The 18,696-nt window shown below is 48.1% G+C and overlaps 1 protein-coding gene and 1 long non-coding RNA gene across 2 annotated transcripts in view; both read left to right on the forward strand.

The window, feature by feature from the left end:
* LOC117236755 (dentin sialophosphoprotein) overlaps nt 1-18,696 on the forward strand; it is a 148,819-nt gene that overhangs the window by 73,531 nt on the left and 56,592 nt on the right. The gene's annotated exons all lie outside the window — the stretch shown is intronic.
* The window catches only part of LOC117236756, a 36,737-nt gene that overhangs the window by 10,667 nt on the left and 7,374 nt on the right, over nt 1-18,696 (forward strand). The gene's annotated exons all lie outside the window — the stretch shown is intronic.

Consider the following 18,696-nt stretch of genomic DNA (forward strand, 5'->3'; position numbering starts at 1 on the left):
AATTTTAAAGCGTGATCAATAGCGGTCTGATCGAAGAAGACGCCATGAAACGGAGGTCCAAGTGAGTTAATCGAGACGAAGACGATTGCTGCATGTTTCTGGTGTTTGGCGAAAGTTATGCGAAACTCGGTTACACGCGGTTCTCCTCGCAAAACTTCCCTAAACCTCTTGGCATAAATCAACCGAGTCAACCGGGCAGAAGGGAACTGTACAAAAAGTTTATACCGCGAATCGATTTCTGATTTCCATTTTTTTTCACGCTTCTACGTAACACTCGGCATATTACGCATATATAACGTATAATAATTTCGCGTGTTCGTGTATATGTACATTGCAGAAAGGAAATGTAGAAAATTGCTATTTTTAACTGCTGTGTAGACAACCGGAATGTTCTGCGGTAATTTTATTCTGATTTATTTCCAAAAGCCATAATTTCTCTTCCTATCGCGTTCTTCTGGTTTCTGTTATTCCTATGTGTGCGTGTTTACGTTGAAAAATGAAAATAATTGTTTCTGCTGTAACGATTTGAAGCGTTTTCTTGCATACGTCAGAGTACAAATCCGCGGAACATTTTGTAGAACGAAACGATCGATTGTTTCAGTTCCGATCAACTTTCCGTTCGCGTAGATTGTTCATCCTGAAAAATTTCGTTCTCGAACATCGAGTGTTTTCGTGAGATGCGGTTCGCAATTTCTGGAGAAGCGCGATCGCGCGTAAAGATCGTCGAATATCGCAATCGAACGGTATTTGACGTGGACACGATGGTCGAAACGTTGGCAAGATACGGTACATAAAGACGGACTGTCAGACGGATAGCGCTCTTTCATTAAATACTTGACATTGTCGCTCGTTCCTTCTATCTTATTTGTACTTCATATAATGGCACATTACATAAAAGAACAAACGATCGTCATTTACTTTTACGTCAATTAGGAGCCAATTGACGTCAATTACGTCGAATTACTGTGTATTCAAACCGTCGAAACTCGGGCCTCGGATATCCAAATAACGTACAATTTTCAACCGAATTAGTAACAGAAAGTCTACTAATTTCGTTGCATGCCACAAACGTTCCTTCCGCTTCCTCGAAATCATCGCCATTTTTATTACACGCAAATGGACCAATTTGCGACGAGGACGCAAACACGATTACGATACGTAAAAATTGTCTCGTTCTTAACGTTATTAATAAACAAGTAGTCGCAAGATCTTCCGTATTCCGTATAATCGTTTTTTAAATTTCTATTCGTATAATTGGTCTAGTCAAAACTTGCTGTGCGTGCGTTTATTTAAAAAAATCTTGCGTAATTGTTTTTCTCGTAATTCGCGCGACTCGACGTGAAAGGAATTTTGCGATACGTTGGCAAAGACTTTAATCGATAAAAGGATTAAAAAAGATTCAACGGGATAAACGAGTGGAACAAGGGTTTGATAGTAAACTTTGGCGCGTCACGAAAAACCTGAAACTTCGTCGATCTCGATCTTCCTCGTCATCGAAACGAGATACCGCGGATTCCATGAATTCCTGATCCGCTAACTCCATGAATCGAAAGAGAAGCAAAAGGAAGCTTCGTGCGGATAATCTCGTTCGCCTCTGGTCTTCGTGGTCGCGCGCCTTCTATCGTCACACGCTGTGATACGTCGAACGATCGGCGATTTGACGAACACGCCATTGATAGGGCGGCTGCCACGCGCATCGATAACGCTGATTTATTCGACGAGGTATACTTGGCACGGTACATTAATTACGATGCAGAGACGAAACGCAACCGGTTTACGCGAACGAAACTCGTCTTGATTTGAATCGAGACCAGAGCGTTTGGAGCGCACGGTTATCCACACCTTGAACTACGCGGCTGCATCTGGCCGTGAGCTGGACACGCGAGCACTGGGTATATCGCACGAGGTCGTAACCAGATTATGTCTATAAATCACGATAATGATAGAGGTTTGCGCCGCGTGACAGTGCGCGCCAGGCATAAGACGATCGCTATTAAAAATTATCGAGGTCGTGGGATTAATTTACAAGACCACCCTTCAATTTTCACCAAGTATCGTCGCGTGCTGGTTCAGATGTTGCGGCAAGTAAGCGCCATTTCGTTGATCAGGGCCATCTTGCCGAGTATCGAGCTAGTATCGACGATGACATTTTACGATTAATATTAATCGCTGCCAATATCGACGACCAGTCGACGATGACCAAATGGAAAATAAATTAAGCGCAAGACGCGCAGCCACAGATACATGGGAAAAACCGATAACGGCGCTCGAGTTTGTTGGTAGTTAAACACGTTAGCTGATCGATCATTGTTGGCCCGATTTCTCGGTGGTTCGCGATGCGAGCAAAGGGAACCGACGAACCACGGTTAATTACGTCCGTGGAAAAGAGGAAACCGTTGGAGCGATTTCAGCGAGCAAAAGAGATCATTGATTAGCTACGTGTTCCACTACCAATTAATTAACACCAACGAAGCCGCTGCTGAACGCGGCGATTCGAAAATTTCGTAATAACAACGTGGAACAGATAACTCGACCAAGATAAAAACCAGGCTTTTTCTCTGTCGTCAATGAACGAAGACAGAGCGTGCGTATCGTTTTCCAAAATCTCGGATTTCCGGTAAAGGAAACGATATCGACCGCGAGATTAGCTTAATCTAATCGATCCGTGACCATCCAGCGAACAACGTGACACTTTTATCTGCTGACGCGCGACCATGGAGAAATCGGTTGGCGATGGGCAGGAATTACGCTTGGCTACGTAGTTTCCCAGGAAAATGGGCATATTATTTAGATCGTACTGGCTGACACAACCGTAAGAAAGGATCGTGTCGTTGGTATTTATGAAATGACGATAGCATCTTACTATTTTTAGCTTTAGTTTCATATTAAAACGTTGCTCGTTAGTCGTAAAGCGAGCCGAAATTCGGGGAACCAGGGAAAATGTACTTGTCGCGTTGTTTCCTGCGATCTTCGTATCTTTCGTAATCGACTACCGACAAGCTTCCTGTTTCTTCGAACAAAAGCGACCAGCATCGAAACTTGACAATCACGTTTCCCCTACTCTCGAGCTTCTATCGCTTCGAAAAATAAAGACCCACGCTCGTGAGAGACGCGCACGTAGACAAGGGCTGATCGAGAGTTCCTCGACAAGACTCGCTTCTTTTTCAAACACACGAGTCCACCTGTCGGAGGAATGTAGGTCGCGTGGCTGTCGTCTCATCCACGCGTATTATTGTTTCGTCCCGTTCCCTTTCGATCTTCCATCGCGCGTCTCCTTTCAACCTTTGTCCCTTTGTTCCTTATCCACCGATGTACGAATCGTCCGTCGATACGGCTATGACAGACAAGAGGAGACAATGCGATACTTTCATCTTTGTTTTCCTATAATTGGTCCACTCAGTTTCGTGAAATTGAGATCGAAGTATCTCTGAAACTAAGCATTTTCAGATTCGAGTGGTAATTTACGCTACTGTTACACCGATCTATACTAAGCGGGTTATTATACGTGATATGTACGTTGCATCGTGGTGGCGCATCGATTGGCGCGTGAAAAAGTTTTCTTGCTCCATTCGGAAAAATAGAGGGGACGAAGCGAACGTATACACCAGATCGTGTGTCATTCGAGATGAATTCACACGTTGTCCAGTGAATTTCTTTTCCATCCTATAATTTTCGCAGGATACCTTGTATACAAGGCAGTGTAAAAGTTTCTCTCTCGTTTCTCTTGAAAGTCTACCATTTATACGAGAAAAACGCTGCAAACTGACGGCGTGAACATGCCGCGTATTCCGCTACAGTGGAACTCTGAACGAAAGTTTATCCGAATTCGTCTAGGCACAAACGGTTCGTGTAATCGAGAAATTTTCCTCGCTATCTATTACGTGTTTTTCGCTTACGTAATAGCAAAAGTTCGGTTAATAGACCATTGACTAAAATTTCGTTCCAGTAAGTGGAGTTCAGACAAATGGACTTCTGCTGCGCTCGCACGTGTTCCGCTACCGATCTGTCGGTTAGAACGCACGCGAGCTCGCGGTTGCACGAATCGAAAGGAGGAAGTGGCCGTCGATCACAGGGAGCTTCGGAGCAGAGTCGAGGATCGATTCGTCGCGTGGCGACTTAAACAGGTCGCAGCGACGAGACAGGTCGAAAAGCGTTCTCGATCCCTCGCTGAAGGATATCGTGTTCTCATCTGGCTAAACGCTCCGGGTGTTCCATTTCGAAGAATGGAACGCCGCGGTGAAAAACTCACGAGAAGAATTAGCTACGGCTGGATGTCGAGCCGCATTCATCCACCCACGTATTTACTACGTGGAAGCCGTTGGAACGGGGCCGTTTGCTGCCACAAGCGAGGGAAATGATAAAGGGAGGAACCTGGCGATGAGAGAGCGGCGAGGGAAAGAGGGGGAAAGAAGCGAGGGAGATAGAAACCGTCGAGAATCATCGGACCGTGGCACAATGGCCGCTTGAATGGAACGAAGGGCCACGAAAAGATTCGAGGAATGCTCGCGGCGTTCACCGAGGGATTTCACGGGCCGAAAAACCTGACCCGGTCCTCCTCCGTCGTTTGTCGTTTTCACGCGCTCCTGGTCGAGCCACCCGCTCGTACGATAACGTTGTCTCGCGCGGCAACACCTGCGATACTTGCGATCAGCGATGGCACCTGAAACGCTTCGAATCGCTTCGAATCGCTTCGAATCGCTTCGAATCGACGTACGTACGCCAGCCATCTGGAAACTACGTCGATTAACTCTGCGAATTGGAATGCCGAGAGAAATGTCAATTACGAGGACGGTTTCTTAAAGATTCGTCCTGCCCGTCTCTTCGTGCTAAATCGATTTGCGAAAGTAAGATTCGTCTTTCGAGATGTGACATATGTCGAACGTTAATTTCGTGTTCGCGAAATTGACAGCCGCGTAAAAAATGGAGTCAGTCGATCGGTGTGGTTACCGAGCGGTATCTTCGCGAGGGTCGCTGTAGCTGTTCCAACGATCTCGCGGGTCATTGCAAATACATAGGAAAGAGTAAACGGGGGGAGGGGGGCGAGTTGATTTCGATCAGTTTTGATGGAAAAATATTGGCGCGGCCGCGAAGGTTGATTTTTGCGGATGACGGTTAAAAACTGACGATGACTCGGCCCTACTGTTTTTGATCAAACTCCGTAATAAAGCCGCGTTCCCCCGTTGCGGTGACCCGCGTCGCTATTTTTCGATTCCCTTCTTCGATTTCCCGGAACATCGTCGTTTAGTCCATCGTCCAGCAGAAAGAGAGAAAAAGAGAAAGAGAGAAAGAGAAACAGAACCTCGATCATTTTTCCGCTGCGTTTTGCGGTCGTCGCGCGATTGAAAGTTGCGGAGAATAATGCCGTTCGTTTCTTTATAAAGGATCGGCCGGACGTCGGTCCGTTCTCCATTTCCACGCCCTTTTGTCGAAACGATTCGTGCCGAGCTCTGGCGTACCTATCGATTCGATTTCACGCTTGTCCGCGGTGGACGCCGCAATTATTCGTGTCACGTCGGTTTCCTGTTCCAACCAGGCAACCAGATACGACGTAAAGAGACATTTGTCCCGAAGGAGCGGTTTCGGCGCGTCTCGAACGGACAGCTGTTTCCAGAGCTCGCGACGAGCATCTGCGAGGCCCGAGGCGCGCTCAATAGCGGGACGCGTGCTTGTTAACACCACGGACGTGGAAACAGGAGGAAAGGAAACGTTCGCTTTCCTTCTTGCTCATTTTTTACGTCAGATCCTGCCATATGGTCGGGGTATACAAGATGATCGATCGATCGATCGATGGAGGACGGATCGTTCGAGAACTCGTCCGTGAGTTTCTTCGACGACTCTTCGCTGTGTGTTGCGTGTCGTTTGAAACGAAAAGCGGTGGAAGATTTTCAGCTTTTTGACAAACAAATTGTAGTTTGAAATTCGAAGGCGTACTGGAAAATATAGCATTTGCCGCCGCTTGTACGAACGTAGACTCGAATTTCGGTTACTCAACGACAGAACAATCGACATCTGTAATTTCTATTTAATTACGTTCTTCGTAGAGAATCGCAAGTTACTATAAAATTAAACGTTAATTTCGACCGGTTAAGTTCGACTGGTTTGGTAGTTGTGGCGTTAAATCGATGCAGCTTCACCGATCCGAACGAGGCTTCTGCAGTTTGTAATTGTTTCGGCTCTGCGCGTTACGTTTATTCTCTTCGTTGACGCGTGTGTTGCCATTACGAAAGAACCGTTATCTTCTCTAAACGATTAAAGAAACCAACGGAGAGAACGCGATTCGGATTTCTGTAGCTTGGAATCTTCGAGGTGTTTGAAGATGTAGCGCCGTTCGATCTTAAGATCATCGCGTCGCCGGCGATCGCCGTTTCTCGTTATCTGTTACAATCTTTTGCCCATTAACGACATTCCCGCATTTATCTTAACGACTGAGAAAAGAGGCGAGAATTACGGCGCGTAATTTCTAGCTGGCAAGTTTTCCGTGAGACGCGACGTGATACGCAGCGGGCTGGTCGTTTCCCGAAGCAATTTGCACCGTATGAAACAGGCGCATCCCGCGACGGGATTATCAGCGAATCATCGGGAATATTCCAAGACGGAACGCGGTCGTTCCTGGCGGGATCCCAGCCAACAGCGCGATCTTATCTGCTTGCATAAAATTCCTCGTAATCGGGAGGCTCGCCTCGTTCTCGAAAGGCGATTTGCCGTCTCGAATCTGCTGTGCGCCGAGCGACAGAACTTGCCGAGTTTTACGCGAACTTGTCGCAAAACAGACAGCAGAAGGTAGAACGTACAGTTACTCGCCTCTAACTTCGTTGATTCGAGTGGACGCAAATTTTTCACATACTCGTTCCGTTGCTTCGTAGTCGTTTCGTAAGAGTAGCATCTCATTCCATCGCGATGATCAAACTTTCGCGTTTCCACGCTGCTCTCTTGCGGACTAGAAAAACCAAACTTTCTCACGCGCATGTCCTCTGCGTGCTAAATTAAAATTGCGATTCCGTTCCTACCATCCTCTTCGTAAAGATATAAAAACGCATCGAGTTCGGTTCAGTTACGAAACGCGGTTGTATCGGGGCAACACCGTAGAAAGTTTGAGAAAGGAAAAGGAAGGAAAGAAAAGGAAAGCGAGGGCGAAAACACCACGAGATCCTCATGACGGATGTATCAGGGTGTTTAAAGATGGCGGGCCCCGATGTTTACAGCGTCGTGGGTAACTTCCCCTCCTTGTTTCGCTTCTTCCGGCTGGTCGTGTATACGCCGCGTCGGTGAATTCAGCTTCTACCTGAGCTTAGACTCGTCGATAGCGAGAAAGAGATAGAAAGCGCTGAGACGGCAGGAGGCTGCTGGCCCCGTGTACACCACACGGAGGGCCTCGTAAACGCGTACGCGTGTGCGCACCAGCACACTCAGCGAAGGAAACGCGCTCTCGCTCGTCCACACAGCTGTGCACCGCGGCGTTCCGTGTGTTGCTGGTGGCTGCATCAGCTGTCGGCCTTGGTAGGGTGCAATTACCCCGGCAGAGCAGCGACGAAGAGAAGAAGACGACGACCGGGAGGAACGATCCGAGCGAGTTAGCCGCGGGACAGAAGGAGAGAGAGCGGATACGAGGAGAGCTCGAGCGCAGCGAGTCCGCGGCAGCGGGCTTCGAACCCAGGATATGGACCTGACTGCTCGTCTATCCGTCCCGTTCTCGCGTCCTCCTCCTCTATACACCTCTTTCCTTCTCGGCTCTCTCCTTATCTTTCACTGCACCAGCCTTCGTTCTGGCCGCGCGTGCATCGTGAACCAGGCACCCCACCTCCAAGCACGCTCTCTTCTCTAGAATGGGATAGACTACCAAGGAGTCGGACGATCGTCCGCGTGCGAATTCAAGGATCGTTCTGCCGTTCCGGGGCTTTCAGCCACGGCACACCGAACATTCGTCTATCTGCCAGCGATCGAAAGATCTATTTCTACAGGGTTTAATTGCTTTGACACGGGAGGAATCGACTTACACGCGTGGCTGAAAGAAAGCGGAAAAGTTTGTAGAAACGCGCCAGCCTCTCGGAAGTCGGATCGATCGATTTTATCTGTTAGTCGTTTCATCGTCCCGTTGCTTCGTCTCGGAAAGATGACATAAACGACGGTAAATTCTAAGGTTTCCAAGGCACGTTACGAAAACCGTGCTCGTAGCATCGATGGAGTTGCCACATCGATGTTTTCCAGTTTCAATTTATGGAGTTGATCAATGCCACTTGCCAGCTGTTCGTATTTTTTACTTATCCTATTTTACGAGACGTAACGAGTTTTCTGTGATGTAATTTGACACTCGATTACCTTCGCGCAGGACGCTCGATACGATGCTCCGTTTTATCAGATTACCAGTTTCGTTTCGATAGCGTGAAATTTTTGTTAATAGAACTGGCGTCGACGAATTTCGGCCCGGTACAACCCAGCGGAAAACGTTCTCCTTCTTCGATTTGCTTTTAACTCGACTATGTAACTTTGAATCTTCTGCAACAAGATTCGAGTAAACATGGATATGGCAAGTGCGTGGATTCCCAGGAAGTCCATGACCGTTTCCCTAGCGCGCTATCGCCGTTCTCCGCGGCTCTTAACCTCGGTTAACGTCACCGCGGGTCATGTCGGGGTCAGCTGGCCACGCATACGCAGGCACGCGCGGGTTAAGGAACCCTCGCACGCGAGTCGCCGGAAATGGAAATGGAAAGGGAGAGAGAACGGTCGCATCGACGCCACCTCGAATCGGGGTTGAACGGCGTACTCTCGGCGCACGAATCGCGTCCCCGGGGGCGCAGACGCGCGCACCGCTTCCGTCACCACCCATTCCCGTTCCGACCGTTCGAACCAACAACCGGCGCTCGTTACCGCCGGGATTCGCCACGCAGCAACGCGTATCCGCTGCGCCTCGTTCCAGATCTCGCCACGACCTCGCCGGAATCAGCGAAGCAAACGTTGAATGCGAGAAGATTCAGCGAGGACCGGAATCGACGAGAAGGCGATGCGATTCGCCGTATCTCCCTTGCCTCGTGGTGCGTTGGAAAAAAAGTAACGCGATCGTTCGTGTCGCTCGATAAAATTTATAGAGTCCTTCCTCGTTTCTCGTGACGTTCCGAAGAGGTGGAGCGTCCTCGTTGCACGTTGCTTAATACATTTTGGAGAGTTTCTTCTTCGCGAGACGATAAAATTATATTTCAGAGAACGTGGTCGAGGTGGCTGGTGGACGACAGATAACACGCGATCGAATTTTGTTCGGTTACGGTGTTCCATTTTCAGGGACAGCGAGTGGCCTTTGACACGGCAAACCAACGCTGTTAATTCACGATGTAACACCGCGTACGCGATACGCATAACGTTGTGCTTGCCGATGGATCGTAGCTAATTACCAATTGCACGTAACGCAACGTGGCTCTTGCCTATTTGCTCTTTTCTCTGCTGCGAGTCTCGCCAACGATCGGGTTCTCGATAACTTCGGACGTTTAATTCGAGTTACGTACGTGCAACGTTAAATCGTGTCAAAGCGTTAAGGATCTAACCTAGAAAAGCTTGTATAATTGGAACCGCGTTGCTTCTGTGGTAGGCTATGTATGTCTAAAACTAAATTCAGTGGTGTTTGGGAAAGTGGCAGAAACCTGTTCCTAGTTGCATGACCGGCCGCGAAGGAGCCCACGATGGAGCCCACGATGTTCCTTCTAGATCTGGACTGCGCATCTTCGTCGGCTGTTTCTACATCTCGCGATTCTTCCTCGAGAATCGAACGGGAACCTCGAACCTCGTAGAGTAGGTTTCGATCTACACTGCTCCACGAGTGGATTACCGACTTTCCCGCAAATTCATATTTTTGAAAATATAGATAGAATCTGGATAGGAACTTCTTTTGTCTATCGAGTGTCATAAAAAGCGCTATCCTTTGGATATTTCGTGTATTTTTTCGTATTACGCGCATTCTGTGCGATTTTGCACTTTCGAATTTCCTACAAATGCGTAATATCGCGTAAGATTAGAACATGCAACGTGTTCCTTACGTTCAACGTGACGTTTCCTTTCCACCAAATAACCGCGAGTATTAGAATTAAAACGATCGACGGAAACCGCAAAACCGTGCTGCATCGTTGATCTAACTTTGACCGAAATGCGTTGCAGATTCTCCAAGTTTCCCTACAATTTTTATTTTTCGTCTCGCGTCAGCCTTCTCGTCGCGTTTCATGGCTTCGTAATCCTTCTGTTTTTCACTCTGTCGCCGAAAGGTTTTCTCAACGCGTTCGTTTCGGCGGAACTGCGCGATCCATTATTCATATCAGCAGCGGGACAGAAATACGGCTCGTTCGGATTCTCGCGGCACGGAAAGGTAGAAAATGCGCGATAATCCTTCCCGAACGGTTCTCTGGAAAATGGACGAACCTCTTAGCCGTACGTCGTGTCATTCGTAGATCCAATACCGTGGATGAAGCACGAATTGCATGAATTTAATATTTTACTGACCGGCTGTTTTTTATCGCGAACGGTGATTTTTTTCGAGTCGTATCGCTCAAACGAATCGAGACGTTGATATAAAAATTTCATATTTCTATAACTGGATCTTACGCGCGTGTAGGCGACACCGAATCTTGGTATGGCGATTCCAAAGCAACGTGTACAGTGTACTCTCTGAAAATAGATGCGTACGCGACAGAATATCTAGCTTTCGAATCGCTGTTTGCAAATTTCTTCTCGATACCAACGTTCGATTGAATACAAATATCGATCGACCTTGATACGTTCTGGTATATACGTTTCGCAAAAGCAGCTAACTTGGCCAAATTTCGTCGCCGATTTTCAAACTTCTCGTGGAAACGAAACGTCCGACGATCGTACACAATTTAACATCGATACGCGTAAGAAGTAATCGTCGTTTTGCGGAGCGATAGCAGGATGTCCGTCGCAGGAAGTCCAACGACGATTCGCTCGAGGCAGAGGCGACGGTGTTTCCGCGTCTGCGTGTGCACTGTGCATCTCGCGTGTAGAGACGGGGTTGCACGTGCGCGTTGCATAGATCGCGAGGAGAGCGTGCGGTGTGCGTGGCTGTATCTGTGTGAATCGTCTGTGAAAATCGTCGTCTGTGTAAATGGTGTGTGTAAACGTGTCGGTACCGACTGCTCGGCCCGTCTGCCTGTTCTCGGCTGGCCGTGCCACTCCGCGCTCACACAAGGAAGCCCTCTGTGTGGGTCTAGAATGTGTCCTTGGCTGAGGTGCGTTGACCTTCTTGCCGTAGCCGCGTGCTGGACTCCAGACTTCTACTTAGAGAGGGCTAAATCTCCATCCGGAGAGCCTGGACCTTCCTCGTCCTCCCCCGCCGCTCTCTGCCTTCCATCGGGCGAGCTCGACCCGCAGATTCACTCGCGAAACTTTGACTTCTCCACCGGCTTTCCTCTCCGTCTCTCATCGGCCCGTTCCACGACTCTCTGTCCTTCCTCTCTTTGCCTGTTGTACGCGTCACACAGGATGTCTTCTGTGTTTCCGATCGAACCGTGATAATCCGTGAGCGAAAATGTAACAAAGGTGCGGCCTAACGCGAGAAGGCGGTCAAATTTTTGAAGGGACTTTCTCATAGTTTCTATAGATAGTCTGGCGTGTCACACGGTTCAAGCGTATCGTTGTTCATCGTTGCGGGGATAGTTGGTTTCCGCGAGAAACATATGGAGACGCGTGGAATCGTGACCTTTCGGAGCAACGCACGCGAAGCACTCCTTGCATCGTTTCACCACGCTAGACCGTGGCGTACTCGCGTAAGCGCGTTCCCTCGCTAAACAGGTACTGTCGATGGGCTTCGATGCCACGAGATATACACGGTGCTCCCAGAAAACAGCGTCTTTAACCCTTCCTCGCGATCGTTTCGTAACCCAAGTAGCCTGTATTATTTCCGTACACCGAATACACAGCGATAGTTTGATACGTTTTGATAAATGTAAATACGTACAGTGGCTACGAAAGATATTTGCACACCGTTGTATTCGGCGTAGCATTTATCTGTTTAAAGACGAATCAGATCCAGGTATATCCAATTTCGTACCTTTCGATGTTGCTTTCGCGTAACTACGAACGTTTGGTACTACGAAAATGAAACGTACAGAAGCTGATAAAAAAATGCTTCATATCGGGGAATAACGGTATATGCGGCTATGAAAGACAAGTACGTTTAGTGGCCGTTATACGCTTAGAATTCCAATGTTTCAAACGTTTCTCACAGAAATGAATTTAGGAATCGAAGAAATATCCCAACGTATGGGAACTCTGTGACGTATCTTCTACGAACGTAAAAAATCACTTAATAAAGAGCTGAAATGGGTAGCCGGCATAGGGGTTAGGTTAATCCAACTAATCTCTCTTTCCTTTTATCAATCTCTATAAACGGTACCTGCCAAAGACCAGGAGAAAAGTCACGGAGACGAACGATCCATCTTCGTAGCACCCAGCAAACTCGCTGCTAGCGGTGATACGGTGGATCGAGTTTGAGAGGCAATGAATATGCAGGAGCAGCGAGTGTACAGGTAGGTGCGCACGGAGGCGCGTGCATAGGCACGCCTAGTTGCAGCGAACCTGTGACAGCGGTTCCACGCGCGGGCACGTACCTAACAGGCTGGCGGATAATCGATAAGCTCGGGCATGCCATCGCAGTTATGCGTGCGAAATATCTCGGTTTTTTCGTCGCGGCTCGACAGAGATCGCACGCGCGATCGATCCTACTCGACCACTGGAGACGAGGCGAGAGGTGTGCCGATCGAAGGGAAACCGAACCAGGGAAAACGAACGAGCTATAGTCGTCGTGAGAACGAGTAGCTGTGTAAAAAGTGTCGTTACGTAGACCGATGGCAATGACGTATCTTGCGGATAAAGATAACGCTCGATTATGAAAATGAGTCGTCGATGCGCGGAGTTCGTAAGTCGCAACTCGAGAGATCCGGTCGAACGACGAGTAATTTCGTAACTTGCCGGGCGCTGGACGTTAAAATTTCGTCCGGTGGAGCAGAGTTCCTACGCTACTCGCTGCTAATCAACTAAAAACCTATCCGGACCCGTTCGCGACGTGCTCGCGACAACTCGCCCGATGAGATAGGTGTTCGTTGATTAACATTCTCGCGAACTTGATCGCCGACGAGCAAAAGCGAAACGAGCTTGTCACTAATGACTCGACTCGTGGGACAAGAAGCGGTCTAACGCCTAATCGACCACGGGGAACTTTCGACGGGCATTTCTTGCGCGTGCATACATCCGTATATGCTGTGTCGACAGCCGCGAGCGGCGTGTGTTATTTATCGTGCCGGAAATGTACGTGGACGCGCGAAAAGGAAGGTCGATCCGTGTAACGAACGAACCAGCGCCGACCATGTTTCGTCTGCGTGGTCGACCGTTGCTCGTGACGCGACGCGTATACTCGCGGAATTTTAAAGCGGCTGTCCGAACGATCGAAAGTTGCAACTTTTGTCCTTTTCTATTAAGAAAAGTAGAAGCTCGAAATGCGAATATTACGACCCTATTAGTCAGCGAGCAAACGATCGACCCGACGTTAATTTCACATTCGTGATAACGCGCCGACTCGAGCACGGTTGCCGACCCGATAACGCTAATTTTACCTCTTTCAACCTTTACTTTATTTCTGTCTCCGCTTCGTGCTTCCATTTTTATGCAGATAGACCGGTGCCTTCGAACTCCTCGCGGCTAATCTGCCAGTTTCGCGTTCCATTTTTAAAGAAGAGAACGAAAATACAGGTAAACGATACGTAGAGTGCGCGGTGTACACGGACTCTAAATTCTATTCCGCGTTTCTTACTTATTTTCGCGCGTCGAATAGCCGCCTGCTGATCGCTTACTCGTATTCAGATTAACTTTCTCCTTATTTTTTTCGTAAGCAATCGCTACTTGCAGGTACGCGTTACTCGACCGAACTGCGTGTAATTCGTAGAACGGTTCCGTATCCAACGCGCAGATATTGCGACAGCGCGATGCAGCGCAACGCGACGCGGCGTATGAGACAGCAGAACGTTAGACGCGGTGCGTTATCGCGTGACCCTTCGCATCTCTTTGCCGGCTTTCGAAGTAACGGACGCGCGTTGCATAATTTATCGGGTGCAGGATCTCTCGAACGAAGCTAGCCGATGCACGCCGCGAAATTAACGCGACGTCGTTCACCTTGGACTCGTGCCTCTCGAACGACAGCCTTCCATAAAGGTGCAATTTCCTATGAGCGTTAGACACGAGCGTTTTAGATAGACGCGCGCGTTTTCGCTACACGCACCGTCCAACGCGAATGGTATTTTGTATGCTTGTGTGTGTATGTGTGTGTGTGTCAAATGCACGCAACTGGACGTACACGGTAGCTCGCGAAAGTATTGAAACACTTGTAGAAACCTCTTGCGAATACATTATGTGTATTATACGGAACATTTTGAAATTTCATTAGCGTTGTAACGACGAAACGCGTACATCGCGCGTGCGTATATTTCGCGTAAATTTAACGCTAGTTAATGATTTTAAATTTCACCGTTATCCAGTGTTTGTCACTTGTCGTACTAAACATTCCATATATCAAGTAATTAACGCCGTTGTATCGAGTAAAGACCGCGATAAGTGTTTTAATACGTGGACGAACGATTAATTCAACGATACCGCCGTAAACGAATATACAGGGTGTAACTGAACACCAGTTTTCCAGTTTTGATTTTGCGTTGTCCAATCGCGGTAGATGCCCAAGACGATGAAATTCCCGAATTTGCTGGGAAGCCTGTTCCATTCCGAACCTTGGTATCTGGACGTTTTCGATAAGTGTCGCGTACACGATCGATTCGTTGTATCTCAGAAACTTATTATTAAATTTACGATTCGACTCTCGAAGCGGGTCCTGCGTGTTCTTTTACACACTGTGGAGAGACAAAAAAGAAAAGAAGCGGATAAAACGTATTTAAACGTAGAGTATCTCCGGAAGGCTCGCGATATCCGAATATTAATAGAAGCAACTGTGCTTATGAACGTACGTACCTATGTTCGATATTGACGCAACGTCCGAAAATCGCTAATAGAAAAACAGGAACAAGCTTCTGTATTCTGATATAAATACATAATACTGACGCTTATAAAATCGCGTTTCAACGAGGAAAACACCTCGCTCGTTCGATTCGAGTTTGGACGAGCGAGAGAAAAGCGCGCGGAAATCATCGGCACTGTAACCGAGTCGGGTTTTTATCCGTTGTTGTTTACGATCTCGATAGTAGGCGAAAAAGCGGCGAGTAGAACACGACGAAAGGTGCAACGAGCACGGATAATTGGTTTCGTGAAAGGGCCGAGACGGTCGATAGAGTGGAACGAGAATTTCCCACTCGCGATACTCGTGTTGGCTTTCCTTTTCTCTTCGGCGTGGTTCGGTCGTTCCGTTTTCCTCGCTCTACGCGCCTACGATCTAACCTAGCCGACAGTTGCGTTTTACCATCGGCTGCAGTTACGCAATTACGGATGGAGCTTACCTACGTTATATGGGCCAGGGACAAGCTCTATTCACACAGCGCCGGACTCGCCGATACAGTCAACTCCGCTAGATGTTTCCAATTGTTTCGAAATTTCGTTCGCGAATTATTCGTGCACCGTTCTTCGTCCTTCGAAGATAAGGATAAAGCATGGTGTAAACGCGTGTGTAGATGAGTTGTACTTTTATCGTCCAAACTCTTTTATCTTTACGTGCCTGGTGTTCCGATGCGAACATTTTTTTCAACGTTTCTTGTCGTATATTCCGAATCGTCGTTTCGCACCGGAACGCGTAATTCTTATCGATTAATCGTAGCTCGATAATCGAAATTAATTATCGCGTTTTGTACGAGACCATCAGGTGTCCTCGTATTTACGAGCTGGAGTCTATACCCAGGGGCGTATAATCGGAGCAGATTATTCGGGCAAACGATCGATTCTTTAATTCTGTATTGGTAGGACCCAACGATTTCGGATAAATGTTGGCAAATCGCGCGCGTTACGTCGTCCCTAAATTTTCACAATTCCAAATCCTTACAGACTTTTCATAATTTCCTACTAATTTCTCGCTTCATTTTTTCTATTTACTTTATCTTTGTGAAAACGACCTGATCCTTATGGGGCGTATACGAGGCAGACTTTCTCGCGCAACGAAACATCGTTGGACAGAGGGTTAGCTGGATTCGGAGCGGTCAGAAATTGGCGAGGGGACGAAGCAACGAAGGTCGTCGCGCTCATTTCCTCCCTCGAGCCGGGACAAACAAGAAATATTCGCGGGAGCGCGCCGGTGATTTCGCCGTCGTGGCCGGCGAATCGTGAACCCGTCGCCGTGTGTATCTCGCTACAGCAACGATGGGAATTTACCAGGGTTGGCCGGAAATGTACGGCTTCCATATTTTCCAAGGAGAACGCGTTAACGCACGCGACCGGCGCGGCTAGTCGTGTTACCATCGAGAGCATCCGCCGTGATTTTCAGTCGAGACAAGAGGATCCACAGTAGCCGCGTTCTCGAGGTTACCGTGACCTTGGAAACGCTTATTTCGCGCGTGCTTAGCATCCTTGTAAAACTTTCGAGATTTCCAAGAAAATAGATCCGTTGTCGGGGCTACCGAAATTTCCTAAATCGAGACTAAAAGTATAGTTACGCGAAACGATGGGCAACAAAGGTACAATATCGTTCGTGTCGTTAGCCCATTAAGGACGAAGCAATGGTTCGCTACGATGTTGTACGTCGCTTCCAAAATTTCATAAAATTGGGGAAAGTTATGGAAGATGAGACTATCGCAACTATCGCCTGTCATAGCCAGAACGTTAGAAAATAAAGTTCGATAGACTGAAATGTTGCCTCACCGCAAATTGTTCACAGTTACTACCGTTGTCTTTAACGGATCGATAGCGCGTATCGTAAAGAAAAATTTACCGTTGTGTTTTTAACTAATTGTTAAACGACGCAAGATAGCCATATACGCGTTGTATAAAAGATTATCGATATCTGCCGTACTGAGTTGCTGCAGTTATACGCGAGTCTATGAAGCAGGCATTAACGAGGCAATATCGTACTTTGTCGGCGAGGAAAGTGGCGCCTCGATGGAAGAAGCTTAGCGCTCTAAGGATAAGAGTCGATGGATAGCCAGCTTAGTGGCAGGCAGTAGTCGCGGATCGCGCAGAAGACTAAACAAGAGGTTGGCGTCGACGACTAGCCGCTGTACTCGGTTTACGGACGAAGACGCGTAGGGGAGGAGGCGCGAGCAAAGTCGCAGTGGCGGAACGCCAGCCAACGAAACAACGTTGCATTGTATTTCCTGGTAGGCCGTTAACCCAGGTCAGCAACTGCGAATCCGCGGTCCTCCTGCCGGTGTCGACACCTTTCTTTCCTTCTCGCTCTCTTTTCTTCCCTTCAGCCCGCTGCCCTTTCCGTTCGCTTTCGTCCTCTATCTTCGTCGCGTCTCTGTTTCGCTCGCGTCGCCGATCCCCCCAACGTGGACGCGCGTTCGCGCACACCGACTTTTGCTTCGTGACGCAGTTCCGCTGAAACCGGAAGTCCGTCGCTCCGCTCCGTTTCCGACACGCTTGGCGAACCGCGCGCCGTACCGGTGCGCGTCGATCCGCCTATCGAATCCTTCGTCTCGATCTGCCTGGGCCTTCAGCCGCGTACCTGCCTTGGCTCGCGGATTTCCGAGATTCGCCATTCGATCCGTATCTTCAACGCCACAGTCGGCTTGATTTCATTTACTGTACGCGTCGAATAATCCATTTTTCTGCACAGAGGAGTAGATGGCGTAGATACGTAGCGTACAGCCGAGAAACGAAGGAAGAGAAGCAGATAGGGAAATACAAAACGAACGAGCAACGATGATCAGGAGAGAAAGAAGTATCGGAAGATAAAGTTAAAAAGTTTTTGTACGTACGAATCTGATAAGCGCGGGAAAGATATTTTCAAATAATGCACTTTAACGCGTATCTAAACATATTATACGTACACGTGTACGTGAACGTATTATGGATCGCAGCTTGAAACTTCATTTACCGTGTTACGTAGCTCGACTGTCACAATCGTATCGCTAAAACTCGAAACGAATCCGGAAACACAAGATAAACGTAGCTGCAAAGTCATACTAGCGCGCTGTCGTATTTATCGTGGCATTTACGTATTAATTAATTAGGTCCAAGTATACTAAATTTCGTATCGTTTCGTCGAATCTATCGGGGACGATATTCGTCAAAGGAAGAACAGAATTATTGTCAGTCTACTCGTAACGTGCGAGTTTGACCGTCCCGCGCCAAGTTCAACATTCAATTTCAAGATCTTCGAGCCTAGGTGACTCGAGTAGCCCTACTTTCGTACAACTTCGTTCCAATTGATACGTTTCCACTTAAAATCTTCGCTTTGGAGCAACACGGCGGATCAACGCTGCTTTGAAACGCACGAACGAAGCAAAGATGAAAGCAGCGTCCATCCGCCGTGTTGCTCCGAAGCGAAACAACGTAAATTCGGCTTTAAGACGCGAGCGCGGAAAGACCACTAAACGGTTAGAAAAGGCTCGTCGATCTTTGCCGCGTGTTATTGCTACGTGTAAAAACGTGACGCGGAACACCACAAGACGGTTAATATCGTCGCGTATAGTAATTAACGACGAATTTTAACGCGACGATTGGACAGAACCGATACGATCGCGTCGCAGCATCCGGGCCGGAGACAGGCGAACG

The sequence above is a fragment of the Bombus vosnesenskii genome, unplaced genomic scaffold (genome assembly GCF_011952255.1).
Source record: "Bombus vosnesenskii isolate JDL3184/JDL3185 unplaced genomic scaffold, Bvos_JDL3184-5_v1.1 scf7180000013352, whole genome shotgun sequence".
Taxonomy (NCBI): domain Eukaryota; kingdom Metazoa; phylum Arthropoda; class Insecta; order Hymenoptera; family Apidae; genus Bombus; species Bombus vosnesenskii.